Consider the following 20,455-nt stretch of genomic DNA (forward strand, 5'->3'; position numbering starts at 1 on the left):
CAACACAGATGAACAAAATGTGATATATCCATACGATGGAATATTATTTGACCATAAAAAGCATTTACTCTGATACATGCTATAACATAGATGAACCTGGAAAACATTTTGCTATTCTTGTCCAGTTGCTCAGTCGTGTCCCATCTTTGTGACCCTATGCACTGCAGCACGCCAGGCTTTCCTATCCTTCACCATCTCCCTGAGTTTGCTCAAACTCGTCCATTGAGTCAATACTGCCATCCAATCATCTGATTCTCTGTCACCCTCTTCTCCTCTTTCCCTCAGTCTTTCCCAGCATCAAGGTCTTTTCCAATGAGTCGACTATTCACATCAGGTGGCCAAAATATTGCAGCTTCAGCATCTGTCCTTCCAATGAATATTCAGGACTGATTTCCTTTAGGATTGATTGATTTGATCTCCTTGCAGTCCAAAGGATTCTCAACAGTTTTCTCCAGCACCACAGTTTGAAAGCATAAATTCATGGGCACTTAGACTTCTTTACGGTCCAACACTCAGATCCATACATGACTACTGGAAAAGCCACAGCTTTGACTATACACACCTTTGTCAACAAAGTTGTGTTTCTGCTGTTTAATGTGCTATCTAGATTTGTCATAGCTTTTCTTCTAAGGAGCAAGTGTCTTTTAATTTCATGGCTGCAGTCACCATCTGCAGTGATTTTGGAGCCCAGGAAAATAAAGTCTGTCACTATTTCCATTTTCTTCCCATCTATTTGTCATGAAGTGATGGAACCGGATGCCATGGTCCTAGTTTTTGAATGTTGAGTTTTAAGCCAGCTTTTTACTCTCCTCTTTCACCTTCATCAAGAGGCTCCTTAGTTCCTCTTCATTTTCTGTCATTAGGTTGGTGTCATGTGCATTTCTGAGGTTATTGATATTTCTCCAAGCAATCTTGATTCCACCTTGTGATTCATCCGGCCTGGCATTTTGCATGATGTACTCTGCATAGAAGTTAAATAAGCAGGGTGACAATATACAGCCTTGATGTACTCCTTTCCCAATTTTGAACCAGTCTGTTGTTTCATGTCTGGTTCTAACTGTTGTTTCTTGGCCTGCATACAGGTTTCTCAGGAGGCAGGTAATGTGATCTGGTATTCTGATCTCTTTAAGAATTTCCCAGTTTGTTGTGATCTACACACTCAAAGGCTTTAGTGTAGTCAATGAAGCAGATGTTTTTCTGGAATTCTCTTGCTTTTTCTATGATCCAATAGATGTTGGCAATTTATCATTGATTCCTCTGCCCTTTCTAAATCCAGTTTGTACATCTGGAAGTTCTCGGTTCACGTACTGTTGAAGGCTAGCTTGAAGGATTTTGAGCGTTACCTTGCTAGCATGTGAAATGAGCACAATTGTGCAGTAGCCTGAAAATTCTTTGGCATTACTCTTCTTTGGGATTGGAATGAAAACGGATCTTTTCTAGCCCTGTGGCCACTGCCAAGTTTTCCAAATTTGCTGACATATTGAATGCAGTACTTTAAGAGCATCTTTTCAGATTTTAAAAAGCTCAGCTGAAATGTCATCATCTTCACTAGCTTTGTTTGTAGTGATGCTTCCTAAGGCCCACTTGACTTCACACTCCAAGATGTCTGGTTCTAAGTGAGTGACCACACCATCGTGGTTATCCAGGTCATTAAGACTTTTTTGTACAGTTTTTCTGTGTATTCTTGCCACCTCTTCTTAATCTCTCCTGTTTCTGTTAGGCACTTACTGCTTCTGTCCTTTACTGTCCCCATCTTTGCATCAAACATTCCCTTGTTACCTCTAATTTTCTTGAAGAGATCTCTAGTCTTTCCCATTCTATTGTTTTTCTCTATTTCATTGCATTGTTTACTTAAGAAGGCTTGTTTATCTCTCCTTGCTATTCTCTACATTCAGTTGTGTATATCTTTCCCTTCCTTGGCCTTTCACTTCTTTTCTTTTCTTAGCTATTTGTAAAGCCTCCTCAGACAACCATTTTGCCTTCTTGCATTTCCTTTTCTTGGGGATGGTTTTGGTCTCCATTTCTTGTACAAGGTTATGAACCTCCATCCATAATTCTTCAAGCACTCTGTCTACCAGATCTAATCCCTTGAATCTATTTGTCACTTATATAAGCATAAGGGGTTTGATTTAAGTCATACCTGAGTGCCCGAGTGGTTTTCCCTACGTTCTTCAATTCAAGTCTGAATTTTGCAATAAGGAGCTCATGATCTGAGCCACACTCAGCTCCTGGTCTTATTTTTGCTGACTGTATAGAGCTTCTCTATCTTCCGCTGCAAAGAATATAATCAATCTGATTTTAGTATTGACCATTTGGTGAAGTCCATGTGCAGAGAGTCATCGCTTGTGCTGCCAGAAGAGGGTGTCTGCTATGACCAGTGCATTCTCTTGGTGAAATTCTGTTAGCCTTTACCCTTCTTCATTTTGTACTCCAAGGCCAAATTTGCCTATTATTCCAGGTATCTCTTGACTTCCTACTTTTGCATTCCAATCCCCTACAATGAAAAGGACATCTTTTTTAGTGTTAGTTCTAGAAGGTCTTGCAGGTCTTCACAGAACCGTTCAACTTCAGCTTCTTTGGCATTGGTGGTTGGGGCACAGACTTGGATTACTGTGATGTTGAATGGTTTGCCTTGGAAACGAATTGAGATCATTTGGTAGTTTTTGAGATTATACCCAAGAGCTGCATTTCAGACTCTCTTGTTGACTATGAGGGCTACCCCATTTCTTCTAAGGGGTTCTTGCCCACAGTAGTAGATACACAGTCATCTGAATTAAGTTCATCCATCCCCGTCCATTTTAGTTCACTGATTCCTAAAATGTCAATGTTCACTCTTGCCGTCTCCTGTTTGAACACTACCAATTTACCTTGATTCATGGACCTAACATTCCAGGTTGCTATGCAACAATACTCTTTACAGCATTGGATTTTACTTTCACCATCCAGACATATCCACAACTGGGCATTGTTTCTGCTTTGACTCAGACTCTTCATTTTTTCTGGAGCTATTTATCTGCTCTTCTCTAATAGCATATGGACACCTACCGATCTGGGGGGCGGGGACTCATCTTTCAGTGTCATATCTTTTGCCTTTTCATACTGTTCATGGGGTGCTCAAGGCAAGAATGCTGAAGTAGTTTGCCATTCTCTTCTATGGTAGACCATGTTTTCTCAAAACTCCCCATCATGACCTGAACATCCTGGGTGGCCCTGCACGGCATGGCTCATGGTTTCATTGAGCTACACAAGGCTATGATCCATGTGATCATTTTGGTTAGTTTTCTGTTCTTACTCCTTCTCTCTGCCCTCTGATGGATGAGGATAAGAGGCTTGTACAAGCTTCCTGATGTGAAATAAGCCAAACACAGGAGGACAAATATTGTATGATCCACTTATATGAAATACCTAGAATAGGCAAATTCATAAAGGAAAAAGTTAGATTAGAGGCTTCCAGCAGCTGGGAGGAGTGAGGAATGAGGAGTTATTGCTTAATGGGTACAGAGTTTGTTTAGAGTGTTGAGACAGTTTTAGAAACAGATAGTGGTGATGATTGCATAATATTGTGAATGTAGTTAATGACACTAAACTGTGCACTAAACAATGATTAAAATGGCAAAATTTATATTAAATATATTTTAACACAATTTTTAAAAAAGAAAGGAATAAATTACTGATACAAGCTACAGTGTGGAGATACCTTGAAAAACATTATGCTAAGTGGAAAAGTCAAGACACAAAATATCACATATATTGCATGATTCCATTCAAATGAAATATCCAGAATAGGTAAATCCAGAGAAACAGAAGCCGGAATCATAGTTGCCAGAGGCTGGGAGGAGGGAGGAAGGGAGAGTTACAACTTAATAGGCACAGGGTTTTATTCTGGAGTGACGAAAGTGTTTTGGAATCAGACAGAGGTGGTTATTTCACAGCACTGTGAAGCTGCTAAATGTCACTGAACTGCTCACTTTAAAATGCTTAGTTTTATGTTATATGAAGTTCACCACAATTTAAAAAAATTGATTCGTACAACAACATGGGTAAGTTTTATATGAATTTTTCTAAGAGAAAGAAACAGAACTCTAATAGTAACTCTAGAAAATGCTATATTGACTGGATACTGTAAGGCAATACACAAAAGAACTTTATACAAATACTGTAAAGCACTGTACTACGGCTGGTAACTTTGTGTCATGTCTAGGGAGACATACAGCTAAACGCAATGTGGTATCCTGCAATGGTTCCTACAACAGAAAAAGGACATTCGCGGAAAACTGACAAAATCCAGAGTCTATAGTTAATAGTACTATACCAACTAAGGTATTAGTTTTAAATGTACCATAATTATGTAAGACATTTATATTTAGGGTATACTGGGTAAAGGGCATACAGGAACTCTGTATCAACTGTGCAACTCTTCTATAAATGTAAAATTATTTCGTGACAAAAAGTTTTAAAAACAGAGCTTCCCTGGTGGCTCAGTGGTAAAGAATCCGCCTGCCAATTCAGGAGATAACAGGTTTGGTCCCTGACCCAGGAAGATCCCACACGCCACAGAACAACTAAGCCCGTGCACCACAGCTATTAAGCCTGTGCCCTAGAGCCCGGGAGCTGCAACTGCTGAAGCCCGTGCGCCCTTGAGCCGGTGCTCTGCAACAAGAGAAGCCACGGCAATGCCTGCTCATTGACATTAGAGTAGCCCCTGCCTGCCACAACTACAAAAAAGCCTGAGCACCAGTGAAGAGGCAGCACGTCCAATGAATAAGTTAAAAGTCCTTTAAAACAGAAAAGAATTTCTCCAAGGAAAAATGTTTTTGTTTTTTTTTTTTAAATAAAACAAACAAACAACACACTCTGCAGGGGACCCTAATTTGCTTGTCCTAGAGGAGTTCTTGGCCACATGCATCAAAACATGTACAAGGATTTTCACAGCAACGTTATTCACAGTAGTCAAAACGGGAAACAACTCATAATCCAGCAACAATGGAACAGACACAGAAAACACAGCAGAGTCATATAACACAGCAGAGTCATGTAACAGCATACACCCTGCAGTGAGAACTGACAAACTGCAGCAACACGGCTGAGTACTCCACCTCCACAGCTGGTGGAAGATGCCCAGCACATAATACAGTAAGACTATATTTAAATAATATTCAAAACCAGGTTCAACCAACAGAGATCCACAGGTCTAAATTAAATTAGATATTCAGTGATTTTTTTTTTTACCTACAAAAAACTGGTGATTTCATATAGCTCAATCTTAATATAAAGAAAAACTATGAAATCATTGTCACAAGTCAAGAGAGCGGTTGCCTCTGGGGGATGGGAGAGAAATGTGATTGGGAAAGGCAGACCGGGGATTTCTGGGGAAGTGGAAATGGCCTACTACTTGATTTAGACACTGGTTACATGGGTGTTCATTTCATAAATGTTCATTAAACTGTACATAAATGTTTTGTGTACTTGCCAATATATGGAATTCACAACTTTTAAAAGTAAAAAATTAACGTTGCATCTATTCTATGTAGAACATTACGCTCAGTTTTAGGGGGAAAGCAAGACAGAACAATAACTAATTGGGCCTTTAAAAAGTTTATGGTCTGGCTGGTAAGATAAGACCCACATATACGAAGATAGGGGAAAGATGCATTTTTCAGTGCATAGTGTTGGAACTGGGGAAAAATCTGATCCATACTGAATACCTTGCCCCAAAATGCATTCCAAACGGTTGAAAGATTTAAATACAAAAAATTAAACTACACAAGTTCTAGAAGAAAAAAAAATGGATGAGTTTTAAAAATATAATCATGGAAATGGGAAGGTCTTCTTTAAGATGAAATTCTGAAGCCAATACACACAGACACTCCCCAAACTCTGATAAATGTAACTAAAGAAAAATTTATAGTAATAACTACCAAAAGTCAAGTCAAAAGACAAAACACCACACTGGGGAGAAATACTTGGATCTCACACCAGACAAACGGTTGCTTTCTTTAACATATCAAGTGCTCCTACAGCGAAGTAAGGTCAATAATACAGGAGGAAAAGAAAAATGGATAAAACTGGTTCTTTGAAAGGGAATGAAAATGGGTCAAACGTATATAAAGGTACAATAAACCACCAGTTTTCCCTTTCAGATGAGTCACCATCAAAGACTGATAACTCCTCGTGTTGGTTAGGGCACAGGGAAAGTACAGAAAGTACTTTAGCACTACATTAAAATTACAAATGCGCAATCTGCTTGCCTCAGTAATTTCAAAGAATGTCAAATTCTAAGAATTTATTTCTAGGAACTGAGATATACGTACATATGTACAAAGTGATATGTATATAAAAGAATACTCACTGCATTATTTGTAACAGCAAAATATCAGAAACCTAAATGTCCAGAATACATTATGTGTAGTAAGTACATTATAGCACAGCCATATAATGAAATACTAAGCATCTACCAAAAGGAAGAAGCAGCTCCAGATTTACAGACCAAAAAATGGCCTCCAAGATATTTTAAGTGGGAAAACAAGCAAATTTCAGTACAGCGTGTGTAATATGTTACAGTTAGTATACACACAATCACACATACCTCAGTATATACACACACATAAAGGCGTTTATGTCATTACCCACACTAAGGATAAGACTAGGTTTGTGAAAATGAGTTCAGTTGTATTTCTGGTTTAAAACAAACAAACAAATGGCTGGCAGTGGTGTGTTCATCAGTAGAGGATTTAACTGATGGAAGCTGCCTGCTGCTTACGGTTTCTGCCCATGGAGACGCTTCATCCCACTTTGAATTAGTGTCATGGTCTCCTAACTGGTCTCAGTCCTCCAAAGACCATCCTACCCCAATACCAGTTAGACTCAAAACAGAAATGTGATCAGACCAGCTCCATGCCAGACAGAAGACAGAACCCAAATCCCAGAGCACAGTCCACAAGGCTCCCAAGGAGTCATCTCCGCATACGTCTCAGCCTTGCATCCTGCAGCGGTCAGCGCAGCTCCTTTTACACAACCATGCAATACTCCTGTGTCTTGAAACACCTTTTCCCAGTGGCAACAGTGCCTTTGTTTCTTTCTTTCTTTGGAAAACTCATGTCTTAAGGCCTAGTTTAAATGCCACCTTTTCTGTGAAGCCTTTTTAGACTTCTTCTTTCCCTCTGGACTCCCAGAGCATCTTGCATACAACAAAAATATCAAAGCAGGGATCACATCTTTATTGTTACCATGTCACAGCAGAATGAACACAGATTTTACAGAGACCTGGGCAACTGTGATGAATTATCTTCCTAGCCTCTCTAATCCTCACACCTTCTTCTGTAAAATACATAAAGGGCCAAGTGCAGTATTTGGAGTGTAATATGAACTCAATATACAGCTGCTGTCTAGGCTCTGCCAAACAAACTGTATGACTGTGACCAAGTCACACAATACTTAGGAGCTTTAGGCAGTGAAAGTAACGTTTCTGTATTTTAGAATTGTTGAGGATTACGTGAGATGGAAGGGGCACAGTCCATAACCTATCAATGTTTAAATGTTTTAATCCTTTTCAATGAAAGGATTAAAACTTACTTGCTCCAAATCCATAAGACAGAGAGGATTAAAGAAGGATGTATATATGGAGTGGGGGAGGGAAGAGACCAAGGTAAGGGTAGGAAGAGAGAATATAAGAATATGAGTGTCGGAAGTAGTGGTCTGAAAGCTCTTTAGAGCACTAGGATACTAGAGGCTGTACACAAAATAGAACATAGGAATATGCCAGAACTTTGCGGCTCTTGTCCAGTTTCTACTGTCTGGAGAAAAGTCAAAGCAAGGGATTGACTGTAGGCTCTCACGCTGGAACTGGAATGTAATGTAGCTTTTGGCGTCCCAAATCAGAAAAACTCAAAACCTATAACGAAAGGTAGAGAAAGGAGATTTTCATGAGGAAAATCTTGACAACTCCATCCCAGCAGCTAGGGAAAAAGATATGAAGCTCCAAAACCAAGTTAACCTGGAAATCAGATGGTCCGGATCCTCAGGGAAGGCCGCTAACACACAAAGGGCAGACACAGCTCCAAGTGCCAAGCAAAACCAAAGGCATTCTCTTCCTCTCCTACAAGGAAAACTCTCTCCCTTTTCCTATACGGACGCCTTGCAATTTACAAGGCATCCAAGGAGTCCTTCAGAAGTCTTATTTCTTTTAATTACATCTCTTTCCCTGATTTTATGTATATATATTAAAAATATAAATACATATATTAAAAACATATAATACATACATATTATAATATATAATACATATTAAAATACATTATCCATATATATTAAAATATATTATACATATATAGAAATCTCTCCTTTGATTAGATGCCTGTATGAGGGAGAAGATATTCTGTGGGAAGATACTGGACTTAGAGCCAGTTATATGCTTAGTTATAAACTAGTGCTGTGCTGGGCTAAGTCGCTTCAGTCGTGTCTGACTCCGTGTGACCCCATGGACTGTAGCCTGCCAGGCTCCTCTGTCCATAGGGATTCTCCAGCCAAGAATACTAGAGTTGGTTGCTGTGTCCTCCTCCAGGGAAGCTTCCTGATCCAGGGATCAAACCCTCGTCTCACATCTCCTGCTTGCATTGGCAGGTGGGTTCTTTTCCATTAGCGCCACCTGGGAAGCCCCGTAAAACTAGTACATATTCTCGAATTTAATTCTTCTAGTTTGCATACATATTTACATACATAAGGATATATACCATTATGTATGTGCCTCTTTTGTGTGGCAATGGGCTCTCACTTAGTTACAGTGCCAGACAGGTGACAAGATTTCACAAGGCTGGGGTAAAAGTCTATAGAATATAGTCTATGCTCTGAATCAGTGACACATGTATGCTTCTGTTTCCCCATAGTGAAATAAGGTTTGTTAGTATTCTTGGTGTTGTCTAATGCTATTAATCAAGTCCAGTAGGCGAGTTGATTCTATTTATTACTGTAACATACGCATGGTCTTCTGTCTGTCATTTTATGTTTTCCATGTTTCCTGGTTTTCTTGCCTATCTTTTAAAATAGATTTTGTGTTTTCCTTTACTTCCCCCTGCCCCACCAGTCTACAGTATGCTTTCAGTAACGCTAATAGTACTTTGGGAAAGAAAAGTCAGCACCCTTACACACTTTCTCATACGTCTTCCTCCAGTTTACCTCCTGCTTTTTGTTGGTATCGTTGTGAACATATTTCCCCCCTCTATTATAAAAGATATATTTAATATAAAACAAAGTTCAAATATAGTGTAAATAAAGACATCACCTTTTGTTTCAGAAAAACAATACGTTCAGTGTTCACTGCCAGCCCCTTCATACCACAGATCACACTTCCCTGATCTGCTACTTATTTGATTCACCTCCAAAAAATTTTGAGTTCTAACATGTTTGGAAATGTTTTTATGAAGCCTTTACACATGAATGGCAACTTTACTGGGCACAGAAGTCTTAAGTCAAACATTTAATTTCAATATCCCAAGAAATGGAATTCATACATCCAACAAAGAACTCATATCCAGAAAAAAGAACCCTTACTGATCAATAAGAAAAAGAAACACTACAGAGAAATGGGCAAATGGCTTGAACTTTACAAAAGAGGACATACATTAATCATGAGGGAAATGAAAATGAAAGGCACAATGAGATATGAGTAAACACCTACCACAGTGGCAGAAAGCCTATTGATACCATTTGCTGGTTTAGATGTGAAGTACTACTGGTAGGAGTTTAAACTACTACAATCACTTTGGAAAACAGACAGTACCTCCTAAAGCTGAACACATACAATTTCAGTCCTAGATATACACCCAACAATAGCATATAAGTGTATACATGCATGTACCAAGGGATGTATATAAGAATGTCTTATAGCAGCATGACTCATAATAACCCCCAACTGGAAACAACCCAAAAGACTATCAACAATCTAATGGATTAATGGTGGTATATTCATAAAATGGAATACTATATAGCAATGAGCTGTTGCTACACACAAACAGATGAACCTCACAAACACTGAACAAAGCAAGCCAGAATATAAAAGCATACATACATATGAAGTTTAAGAACAGGCAAAACTGATCAATGTAGTTAGAAGAGTAAGTTACCTTAGGACAGGAGTCAGCAGACTTTTTATGTTAAGGGCCAGACGGCAAACATTCAAGGCTTTTGCAGGGCATGCAGTCTCTACAGCAACTATTCATTTTTGCTAATGTAGTGCAAAAGCTGGAGAAGGAAATGGCAACCCACTCCAGTGTTCTTGCCTAGAGAATCCTGTGGACAGAGGAGCCTGGTAGGCTGCTGTCCATAGGGTTGCACAGAGTCGTACACGACTGAAGCAACTTAGCATGCATGCATGCACTGGAGAAGGAAATGGCAACCCACTCCAGTATTCTTGCCTGGAGAATCTTGCCTCCAACCCTGGTCCTCCAGGGTTGGAGGAGCCTGGTGGGCTGCCGTCTATGGGGCTGCTCAGAGTCGGACACAACTGAAGCGACTTAGCAGCAGTGCAAAAGCAGCCACAGAAAGAACATAGCAAATGAGCATGACTGTGTTTCATTAAGACTTCACAGACATTGAAATCTGATCATATAATTTTCATGAGTCATGAAATACTATTCTTCTTTTGATTTTAAAAAACAATATAAAAACATTTTTTTAAAAAACCTGTTTTTAGCTCACAGCTGTAAGCCAGAATTGGTCTGTAGGCCAAAGTTTGATTTAGGGAGCCAGGTGTTAAGTGACTGCTGCTGCTGCTGCTGCTGCTGCTAAGTCGCTTCAGTCGTGTCCGACTCTGTGCGACCCCATAGACGGCAGCCCACCAGGCTCCCCCGTCCCTGGGATTCTCCAGGCAGGAACACTGGAATGGGTTGTTAAGTGACTAGGGAAGGGTATACAGAGGTTTCTGATGTGATGGTAAAGTTCTGTTTCTTTAAAAAAAAAAAAACCTGTTATTTATTTTTGGCTGCACCGGGTCTTCACTGCTTTGCGTGGGCTTTCCCTAGTTGCTGCGAGCGGGGGCTACTCTTCGTCGTGGTGCGTGGGCTTCTCATTGCGGTGGCTTCTCTTGTGCAGCACAAGCTCTATACACTTGGGTTTCAGAAGTTGCAGCGCACACGGGCTCCGTAGTGTGGTGCACAGGCTTAGCTGCTCCAAGGCATGTGGGGTCGTTCCAGACCTGGGATCGAACCTGTGTTCCCTGCACTGGCAGGCGGATTCTTTATTACTGAGCCACCAGGGAAGCCCTCAACAGTATTTTTTTAAAAAGAATCTGGCTGCCAATACAGAAGATATGAGTTCTATCCTTGATCCGGGAAGATCTCCCATGCCTCGGAGCAACTAAGCCTGTGTACCTCAGCTACTGAGCCTGTGCTCTGGAGCCTGCAAGTGACAACTATTGAGCCCGAATGCAGCAACTTCTGAAGCCTGAGCACCCTAGAGCCCGTGCTCTGCAACGAGAAGCCACCAAAATGAGAAGCCTGCCCGTTGCAACTGGGAGTAGCCCCGCTCACTGCAACTAGAGAAAAGCCCTTGTTCGGCAACCAAGACCCAGCACAACCCAAAATAAACAAAATTATTTTAAAAAAAGAAAACCTTGCTGAGATTACTCCACTTTAAAAAATATATTTATATTTTTGGCTGCACTGGGTCTTAGCTGCCACACACGAGCTTTCTCTAGTTGCGTGAGTGGGGGCTACTCTGTGCTGCAGTGTGCAGCCTTCTCACTGCAGTGGTTTCTCCTGGAGCACAGGCTCTAGGCACACAGCCTTCAGCAATTGCAGCCTGCTGGCTCTAGGGTACGTGGACTTCCGCGGTTGTGGCTCACGGGCTCAGTTGCTCTGTGACATGTGGAATCTCCCCGGACAAGGAACTGAATCCATGTCCCCTGCCTTGGCAGGCAGATTATTATCCACTGCGCCACCAGGGAAATAATAAAGTTCTGTTTCTTGATCTTGATGTGGTTACACAAATGCATGCTTTTTGTAAAGCTGTATAGGCATTCCTCATTTTATTGTGCTTCACAGATACTGTTGTTTTTTTTTTTAAACAAACTGAAGCTTTCTTGCAAACTTAAGATGAGCAAGTCTATCAGTGCAATTTTTCCAACAGTATTTGCTTCCCTTTGAATTTTGGTAATTGTCACAACAGGTCAAACTTTTTCATTATTTTATATGTTACGGTAATCTGTGATCTTTGATGCCACTGTTTCAAAAAGATTACAACTCACTGAAGGCTCAGATGATGTTTAGCATTTTTATCAATAAAGTATTTTTAATTAAGGTATGTATATTATATATATATACATATATATATAATGCTATTACACCCCTAACAGACTACAGTATAGTGCAAACATAACTTTTATATGCCCTGGGAAACCAAAGATTCCATGGGACTCACTTTAATGTGATACTCACTTTATTCCAGTGGTCTGGAACCAAATCTGCAGTATCTCTGAGGTATGCTTAAGATTTATATATCTTCCTATATATGTTTCAATTAAGAGAATGTTTTCTCCCCCAAACTCCCCTGCCATCCAGGCTGCCACATAACATGGAGCAGAGTTCCACATGCTATACAGTAGATCCTTGTTGGTTATCCACTTTAAATATATTAATAGTAATGTGTACATGTCCATCTCCAACTTCCTAACTATCCCTCCCCCGCAACCCTGACAACCATAAGTTCATTCTCTAAGTCTGTGAGTCTCTATTTTTGTAAGTTCATTTGCATTATTTCTTTTTAGATTCCACATATAAGGGGTATTTCTCCCTCTCTATCTGACTTACTTCACTCAGTATGGCAATCTTTAGGTCCATCCATGTTTTTGTGAATGGTATTTCATCCTTTTAATGGCTGAGTAATATTCCACTGTATATATGTACCACATCTTTATCCATTCCTCTGTCAATGGACACTTACTTTGCTTCCATGTCTTTGCTGTTGTAAACAGTGCTGCAGTGAACACTGGGGTGCATGTATCCTTTTGGATCATGTTTTTCTCTGGATACATGCCCATGAATGGGATTACAGGGTCATTTAAAAAGTATATCTTTAAAAACCAAGTATGTATAACCAACTTAATTTTTGGTTAATTTATTAGTAGGAAATCCATCATCCTTGAAATTCATCTTGAAACTCATCTAGATTATTACTTGTTGATTTTTATTTATTTTCTTTCATTTCAAAAACATTTTCTATTTTATCTTTGACTCCTGCCTTTGTTCAATTTGTTCCATGATTTCGTTGGAAACAGCAGCAAATGTTCCCAATATTCCTGACAGAACTAGTCTGTGTAGAGAATCCCTTCCGTCTCTCTTCTGTATCCCATATCTCCACTCTGATTCTGTTCATTTCTATTCTCTACTCTCACTTTGAGTGATCTTTCAAGCCTGTCCCTCTTCCTCACTGATTTGCTTTTTAACTCTGATTCTGCTTTTTGCCACTTCCAGTGTATTCTAAGTGCTTTGTGGAATGGCATGCTTCTTGCACAGTTTAATCCATTCCTCTTGTGACTTCCTTGTAATTTTAATCTAGAAGCTCATCTTTCATTTCTGGTTTCACAATGAACTTCCCTGAAGGTATAAATCAGTTTTCAAACTCTTATTTCCTCAAATAAGTCTTTATTTGAATATTATATTTAATCTTTCCACTTCCCCCTACAGAATCTGAATGGGTTACATATTGGATTTTTTACTTATTAATTAGTCATTCAGTGGAGGAAGTTTACCTCCTGGCATTCTCACCCTTGGCGCTACTGACACTTTACTAGATAATTCTTCATTGAGGGGCAGGAGGTGGGGGTGGCTGTTCTGTGCATTGTAGCATGTTTAACAGCATCCCTGGCCTCTGTCCGCTAGAGGCCAGTAGAACCACACTGGTTGTGATAACCAAACCTGTCCTCAGACATTGCCAGGTGTCCCCTGGGGTAAAAAGGAGGTAAAACACACTCAGTTGAAAGTCACCTGTCTAGACTCATTTGACTAAAAGCAGAATGGGTAGAATCTCCTTATTCTTCTGTATTTACCTGGATACTAACTCAAATTCTTCCCTGAGAAACTAAGCTTGGAGAATTAGATGCTGCAGAGGTTTCAATTATTAGCTCAACAGTTCAGCAGCCCAGGAGGATCTGGATCTGGCTGTGAACAGCTGCAACTGGGAAATTGCACCTCTATGCGCTCTGTTCACTGGGGCCAATGCCTCTCAATCTGTATGTATGTCTGGGGGTGGAGGCTTGGGCCGTGCTCTGGTCTAATGCTAAGATTCTGGTTTATTTTCTCATATAGGACTGGACTGGTCACTCTGATCAAGTTAAGATAAAGTCCTATGGTCTGTTAGGTGGTTCAGCAAATATTTTTCTCTGCACAATGGCCTTTGTTTGGTGCTGCTTGCCCTGGGCTACAAGGCTGGCTCCTAAGATATGGTTCCTCAACTCTCCAGCCAACCATCCATCAGAAACTGGAATAGACTAGGAAATGGAGCCTATCTGCATTCCCAACTTCCTAAGTGCACGCCTTCAAGATGGGTGGTCTCCAGCCCATCCTTCCAAGCTGTGGAGTCCTTCTAACCCTCCACTCTTTTTTCCCCGACACTGGGAGTTGTATACACCTCGTGTCATCATTATTTCAATTCAAATTGATTATCAGCTGGCAGATAGCCCTTGGAATTCATAGTTTAAGACTGGGGCCATTTTCAGATGTCAGTTGATAAAATTTTCTCTTCTATTTTCGTTTGTCTTGGTTCCTTTCACCACATTTCAGAAAAGGAATATTTGACTACCTTGCTATTAAGTCATCATTTTTCCTTTTAGTGCCCAGCATAGTATTTCTTCCTTCTTCATACAGTTAAAGTGACAGGGCAAGGAAATGGCTCAACTCTTCTTAAAATAAAATCTCTTATGTCTCGCTTTGAGCAGTGAGAGAAATGATGTTTTTTCCCTAAAATACACAATGGAAAGCTCTGGGGTAGAGCTCAGGAGAGCAAAATCCAATTTTCAAGAATATGCTAGTTACGTGGCTCTGGGTGCGCTTTTTTTTTTTTCCCCCCTGTGCACTTAATTTTATTCTCAAAATAGAAAAATATGCTCTGCTCCACTTTTGCACAAGGCTGGGGAAAGACTGTCATGTATCCTTTGTGCTATCAGGAAGAGAGATTAAACACAAGAAACTACTCAGTACTACCTAACAGAAGAGTCCTTAAATTCTAAAAGAAGCTTCTACCTTCTCTACCCAACTCTACACAGAGATCAGGGCACCCACACTTTTCCACTGGGGAACCTCATAGCCATGTATAGACACAGGCACAGGCATTTCTTTTCTTTACAACACTGACAGACAGTTGATAACTAATGCATAGGTGTCAACGTCACACAAAGGTTTTATTGTACCCATCTTTTCCCAAGCAATCCTATGTAACGCTTCAGCTTCCTGATGTAATTTTAGTAGACATAAAGCCAAACACCTTAAGTTTATGGAACTAACTCCATTTGCATGAAAACCAGTAACTGCTAGAACGTTGCCTCCTGGTAATTAGAAATCCTCACAGGCAGATGGTTGGGCCCCATCCTGGATCAGGTGTGCCAGATGAACCTTTCTAAAACTAAAACCTCGGTCATCTGCCTGTGAATCCATGAGCAGCAAACTGGGCCTGCTGGTAGCAGACAGAAATGCTTCCATAACGATGGGCACACTCACTGATGATAAAGATTAAAGGTTAAGATCATGCCCAAATCTATCTGATGTCTTTGTAGAACTTAATATAGAGGTAAAAGTTGACCACAAAATACGTGGAGCACCACCATAAAATCAGCAGCAGTCTAGATGCTTTAGAAACATAACGTCCAGTTCCTGTTCTTAAGGAACCTGGGATCTGACTGAGAAGACGAGCGTGCACATTTAACAACAGACCATGGAAGACAAAGAAGAACCTGGCGTTAAATCCTGACCCATCTGCAGCAGGGATGCTGTTGGCTCTCCAAAACTATGTCTGTTCTAACCTATCCCCTCCTCAATTACACCTCCCACATCTCTTCCACTCTTCCCTCAGGGCCTCCTGGGTGAGATTCTCTGCCATGAAAGCTAGTATCCTCCGTTCTTGAGCTACATAGTCAGCCTGGTGAAATGTCTATAATTGTGACTTCAACTACCATCACTGGAAGCTGAAGAACTTCCAATTCACAGATCCAACGAAGTGCACCCCTGCTGGTCCCACAGACATCTCAAAGGCAGATGCCCAAACTTGCTTCCCTGCCAGTACGTCAGATCCTGGTGAACGGCTCCACCACCACCCAGTCATCCACCTGGAACCTCAGGAGTCATCTGTGACTGCTTCTTTACTTCTACATTCAACAGGTCACTGAACCAGTTAATTCTCCTTATTCTTTCTTTTATCCACCCCTTCTCTTCCTCCCTCCTACTCAATGTCAGTCTTACTTTGAAAGTGAAAGTGAAGTCGCTCAGTCATTTGCGACCCTATGGACTGTAGCCTACAACGCTCCGCCGTCCGTGGGATTTTCCAGGCAAGAGTACTGGAGTGGATTGCCATTTCCTTCTCCAGAGGATCTTCCCAACCCAGGGATCGAACCTGGGTCTCCCACATTGTAGGCAGATGCTTTACCATCTGAGCCACCAGGGAAGTCCCATTCTTACTTTAGGCACACATTATTTCTTGCCTGGGCTTGCAAACTGGTTTCTCTGCCTTTGGTATCATCCCCTCTTCCCCTGAAACTCTCCTCTCCAGCCACACCCAATCTTTCGCCTAACACACCAGTCATACCAGAACTACTTGTATTTCTCCATGCTTTCTCATCTCCATATCTTCATGTGGTTTTTCATCTCTATAATCTTTATGTCCCTCTGCCCAGAACACTCTACCTTCTCCCTATTAATCTACTAAACTTCTACGTATCCTTTAAAACTCAGATAAGACAAAACTTCATCCAGAAGTTCTTTCTGAGTCCCTCCGACCCACCATACAGTCAGATCCCCCACTATATACTGGTATGCTGCTGCTGCTAAGTCACATCAGTCGTGTCCGACTCTGTGCGACCCCATAGACGGAAGCCCAGCAGGCTCCCCCGTCCCTGGGATTCTCCAGGCAAGAACACTGGAGTGGGTTGCCATTTCCTTCTGCAATGCATGAAACTGAAAAGTGAAAGTGAAGTCGCTCAGTCATGTCCGATTCTTAGTGACTCTTAGCGACTCTGCAGCCTATAAGGCTCCTCCGTCCATGGGATTTTCCAGGCAAGAGTATTGGAGTGGGTCGCAAGTGCCTTCTCCAATATACTGGTATACAAATACTCTATTGCCAAAAAAAAAGAGAAAGTGAAAGACCCCATGGCTCCTCTGTCCATGGAATTCTCCAAGCAAGAATACTGGAGGGGGTTGCCATTTCCTTCTCCAGGGGATCTTCCTTACCCAGTGATTGAACCCAGGTTTCCCACATTGCAGGCAGATTCTTTACTATCTGAACCACCAGGGAAGACCTTTAAAAGAGAGGAAGTTCTTTTTCCTATCAAACTTCATACAAAGAAGGAAACTATTCTCATAAACCCATAGGAAATCCGGACTTCCCTAGTAGTCCAATGGTTGGGAATCTGCCTTGCAATACAGGAGACACGAGCTCACTCCCTGGTTGGGGGGCTAAGACGCCACAAGCTGCAGAGCCACTAAGACCTCGAACTGCATGAGCGCATGCGCCACAGCTCTAGCGTCTGTGCGCCGCAAGGAAAGCTCCCACACGAAGCAACGAAGATTCCCCTGTGCCGCAGCTGAGACCTGATGCAGCAAAAAACTTACAGGAAATAGACTTCACTGTAGACAGAGATAAGTTTCTGTGTCTCCCATTCAAAACTGTGGTTCACCTGAAGTCACCCCGCGATCAGCCACATCTGCTGGACAACATTCCCCCCTCATCCAAACTTCTACCATGTTCCAGGCAAAGCAGAAGCTTTCCTTTTTATTTATTTATCTGTGGCTGTGCTGGGTCTTCACTGCCTTGCAGGCTTTTCTCTAGTTGCTGCGAGCAGGGGCTGCTCTCCAGCTGTGGCACGCGGACATGTCATTGAGGTGGTTTCTCTCGTTGCAGAGCACGGGCTCTAGGGTTCCCAGGCTCTTGAGTTGTGGTACACGGGCTTAGTTGCTCTGGGCATGTGAGATCTCCCCAGACCAGGGATCGAACCTGTATCTCAGGCATCAGCAAGTGGACTCTTTACCACTAAGCCACCAGGGAAGCCAAGGAGATGTTTTTCTTGTATTGATCTTTGGCTATTACTTTAGTGCAAGATGATCAACTGAACAAAACACAGCATTCCTATGAAAACAACCTCTAACATCTGTCTCAACTTCCTGCTTTCACTGTCATTATATGTCCCCAGCTACCTGTGGACTGCTCCTTGCAGACAGCAGGACAGATGTGGAAGCTGACATGGACCTGTCTCCTTATCTATAAAACGATGAGCAGATAACCTCCAAGAATGCTTTCCCCACAAAAACATCATCTGGACGCATTCCCTTGTCCTGGGAAGGTCCCCATTTCTGAGAACAGATAAAATACATAAAGGGCCTAGCCAACAGTCACTGCAGTGCACCATCGTGCCTCTGACAGGAGTGTCACAGGAAGGTGCAGTGGTGGTTAGAAGAGTCTCCGGTGTGTGCTCCCAAATACTACAAATGCATCAATACTCTCTTCTCCCAGTATTTCAATACAAAACTTCAATTTGGGTCATGTTTTCCCAAGTCTGTAGATATCATACTACCTTTTGGAGTAAAGCATCTCCTTTCAGGTCTTTTAAATTTATTTTTTTTTGAAGCCCCAACAGGTACCTTTAAATGCAATATTTCAAGATTCAGAGAACAAGTAGAGATGAATCCCAGCCACGCCTTCAGAAAACCTGTAATCTCCATACAAGTGCAAAGCGATGCTCTTGGTGCTTGGCTTACTGGTTACCTAGTGGTGCCCATATTGGCCAAAGATGCTTATTTAGCAAAAATCACCACTGAGCTTGAACATTAGGTTTCTTTTGCTATGCTCTAAGACCTTTTCGTGTTTTTATAAAGTTGTTCCCATACGTAAATTGTCTGTTATGAGAGCTTAATGACATCTCCAAATTTCACTGGCACTTCTACAGAAAATGCTTCCTGCAATCTGCATCTTTCTACATACCACTGTTGAGAGGCTGAGTTTCTGGAATATGAGATGGTTCCCACCTGACATTAATTTCAGAGTGAACAAGCTTCATTCCTAACCCTTGTCCCAGGCTTCAGTTCACAGAGATAAATTTCGCCACACCAGCTGAATTCTGCCAAACCACCTGTCCAGACTTTAACAAAAACCTCAGCACCTCCAGAAACTGTTTCCAAGTGACTCCTTCCTTCTTCGGCCCTCTCCATTTCCAACACCACTATTTTAGTTGGCCTTATTTCCCAGTGACACAATTTTAATCACAGTAATCACAGAGGTCCGGCTGCCTAGGTTCAAATCTTACTTCCACCGTGCTAGCTCTTTGACTTGGAAAAGTCATTGAATCTGATTTTGCAAGAAAGCAGGAAACATCAAGAAACGAAAACACATCATTATGATGGAACTACTGATAGTATCTGTCTCATGCAGATGTTATAGAGGATGAAATGAGGCAGTGCCTGCACAGCAGCGCTTGGCACAGTGCCTGGAAGAGAGCGAGCTTTTCCTCTACTACTTTATTGCTGCTGCTGTAGTTCTTATTGTTATTCTCAACAGCTTCCTAACTGGTCTCCTGCCACAGGGTTATCACTCTTCACCAATCCATCTTCTGGGCCACTTCTATAGGGGGAGGCATTTTCAAAAATATTTCTTGGTTATAAAATACATATTTCATTACAGAAAAGTCAGAAAACATAATGAGAGAAAAGCCCCCCCCAGTCTGACCAGAAGTGACTTTGAGGGCCCCTTATTTCCCAGCATTTGGGGGAGACTTGTTCTGATCGTAGGCATTGGGGGCCCCTCCCTTTCTCTCTCCATGTTTGTAGATATCTGATCTGTCTTCCTTGTGTTTAGGGCCTTATTTGCTGTTTCTCCTCCTCCAGGGAAGGAAATATTCTTATATGGGGCTGAGGACATAGTTGATTCATAATAAATATTTTAATTGTGGAATTCAATGATACAGATATTGGGATGAGATATCATGTTTGGTCAAACTGATTTTTTTAAACTTGAATTTTAATCCCACTGTTGATGTATTTCTTCCTAGACTTTTCTCTATTTTTTAAAAAATATTTATTTATTTGGCTGTGCCGGGTGTTAGCTGTGACATGCAGGATCTTTAGTAGCAGCACATGGGATCTAGTTCCCTGACCAGGGATTGAACCCAGGCCCCTTGCATTGGGAACATGGAATTTTAGCCATTGGATCTCCAGGGAAGTCCCCTCTATTCTTGTTTTAACCCTAGGTGAGCTGATCATTTAAATAT

The 20,455-nt window shown here is 41.4% G+C and overlaps 1 protein-coding gene across 4 annotated transcripts in view; it reads right to left on the reverse strand.

The window, feature by feature from the left end:
* TET3 (tet methylcytosine dioxygenase 3) overlaps positions 1-20,455 on the reverse strand; it is a 112,203-nt gene that overhangs the window by 32,727 nt on the left and 59,021 nt on the right. The gene's annotated exons all lie outside the window — the stretch shown is intronic.

Source organism: Bos taurus, chromosome 11 (genome assembly GCF_002263795.3).
Source record: "Bos taurus isolate L1 Dominette 01449 registration number 42190680 breed Hereford chromosome 11, ARS-UCD2.0, whole genome shotgun sequence".
NCBI lineage: Eukaryota > Metazoa > Chordata > Mammalia > Artiodactyla > Bovidae > Bos > Bos taurus.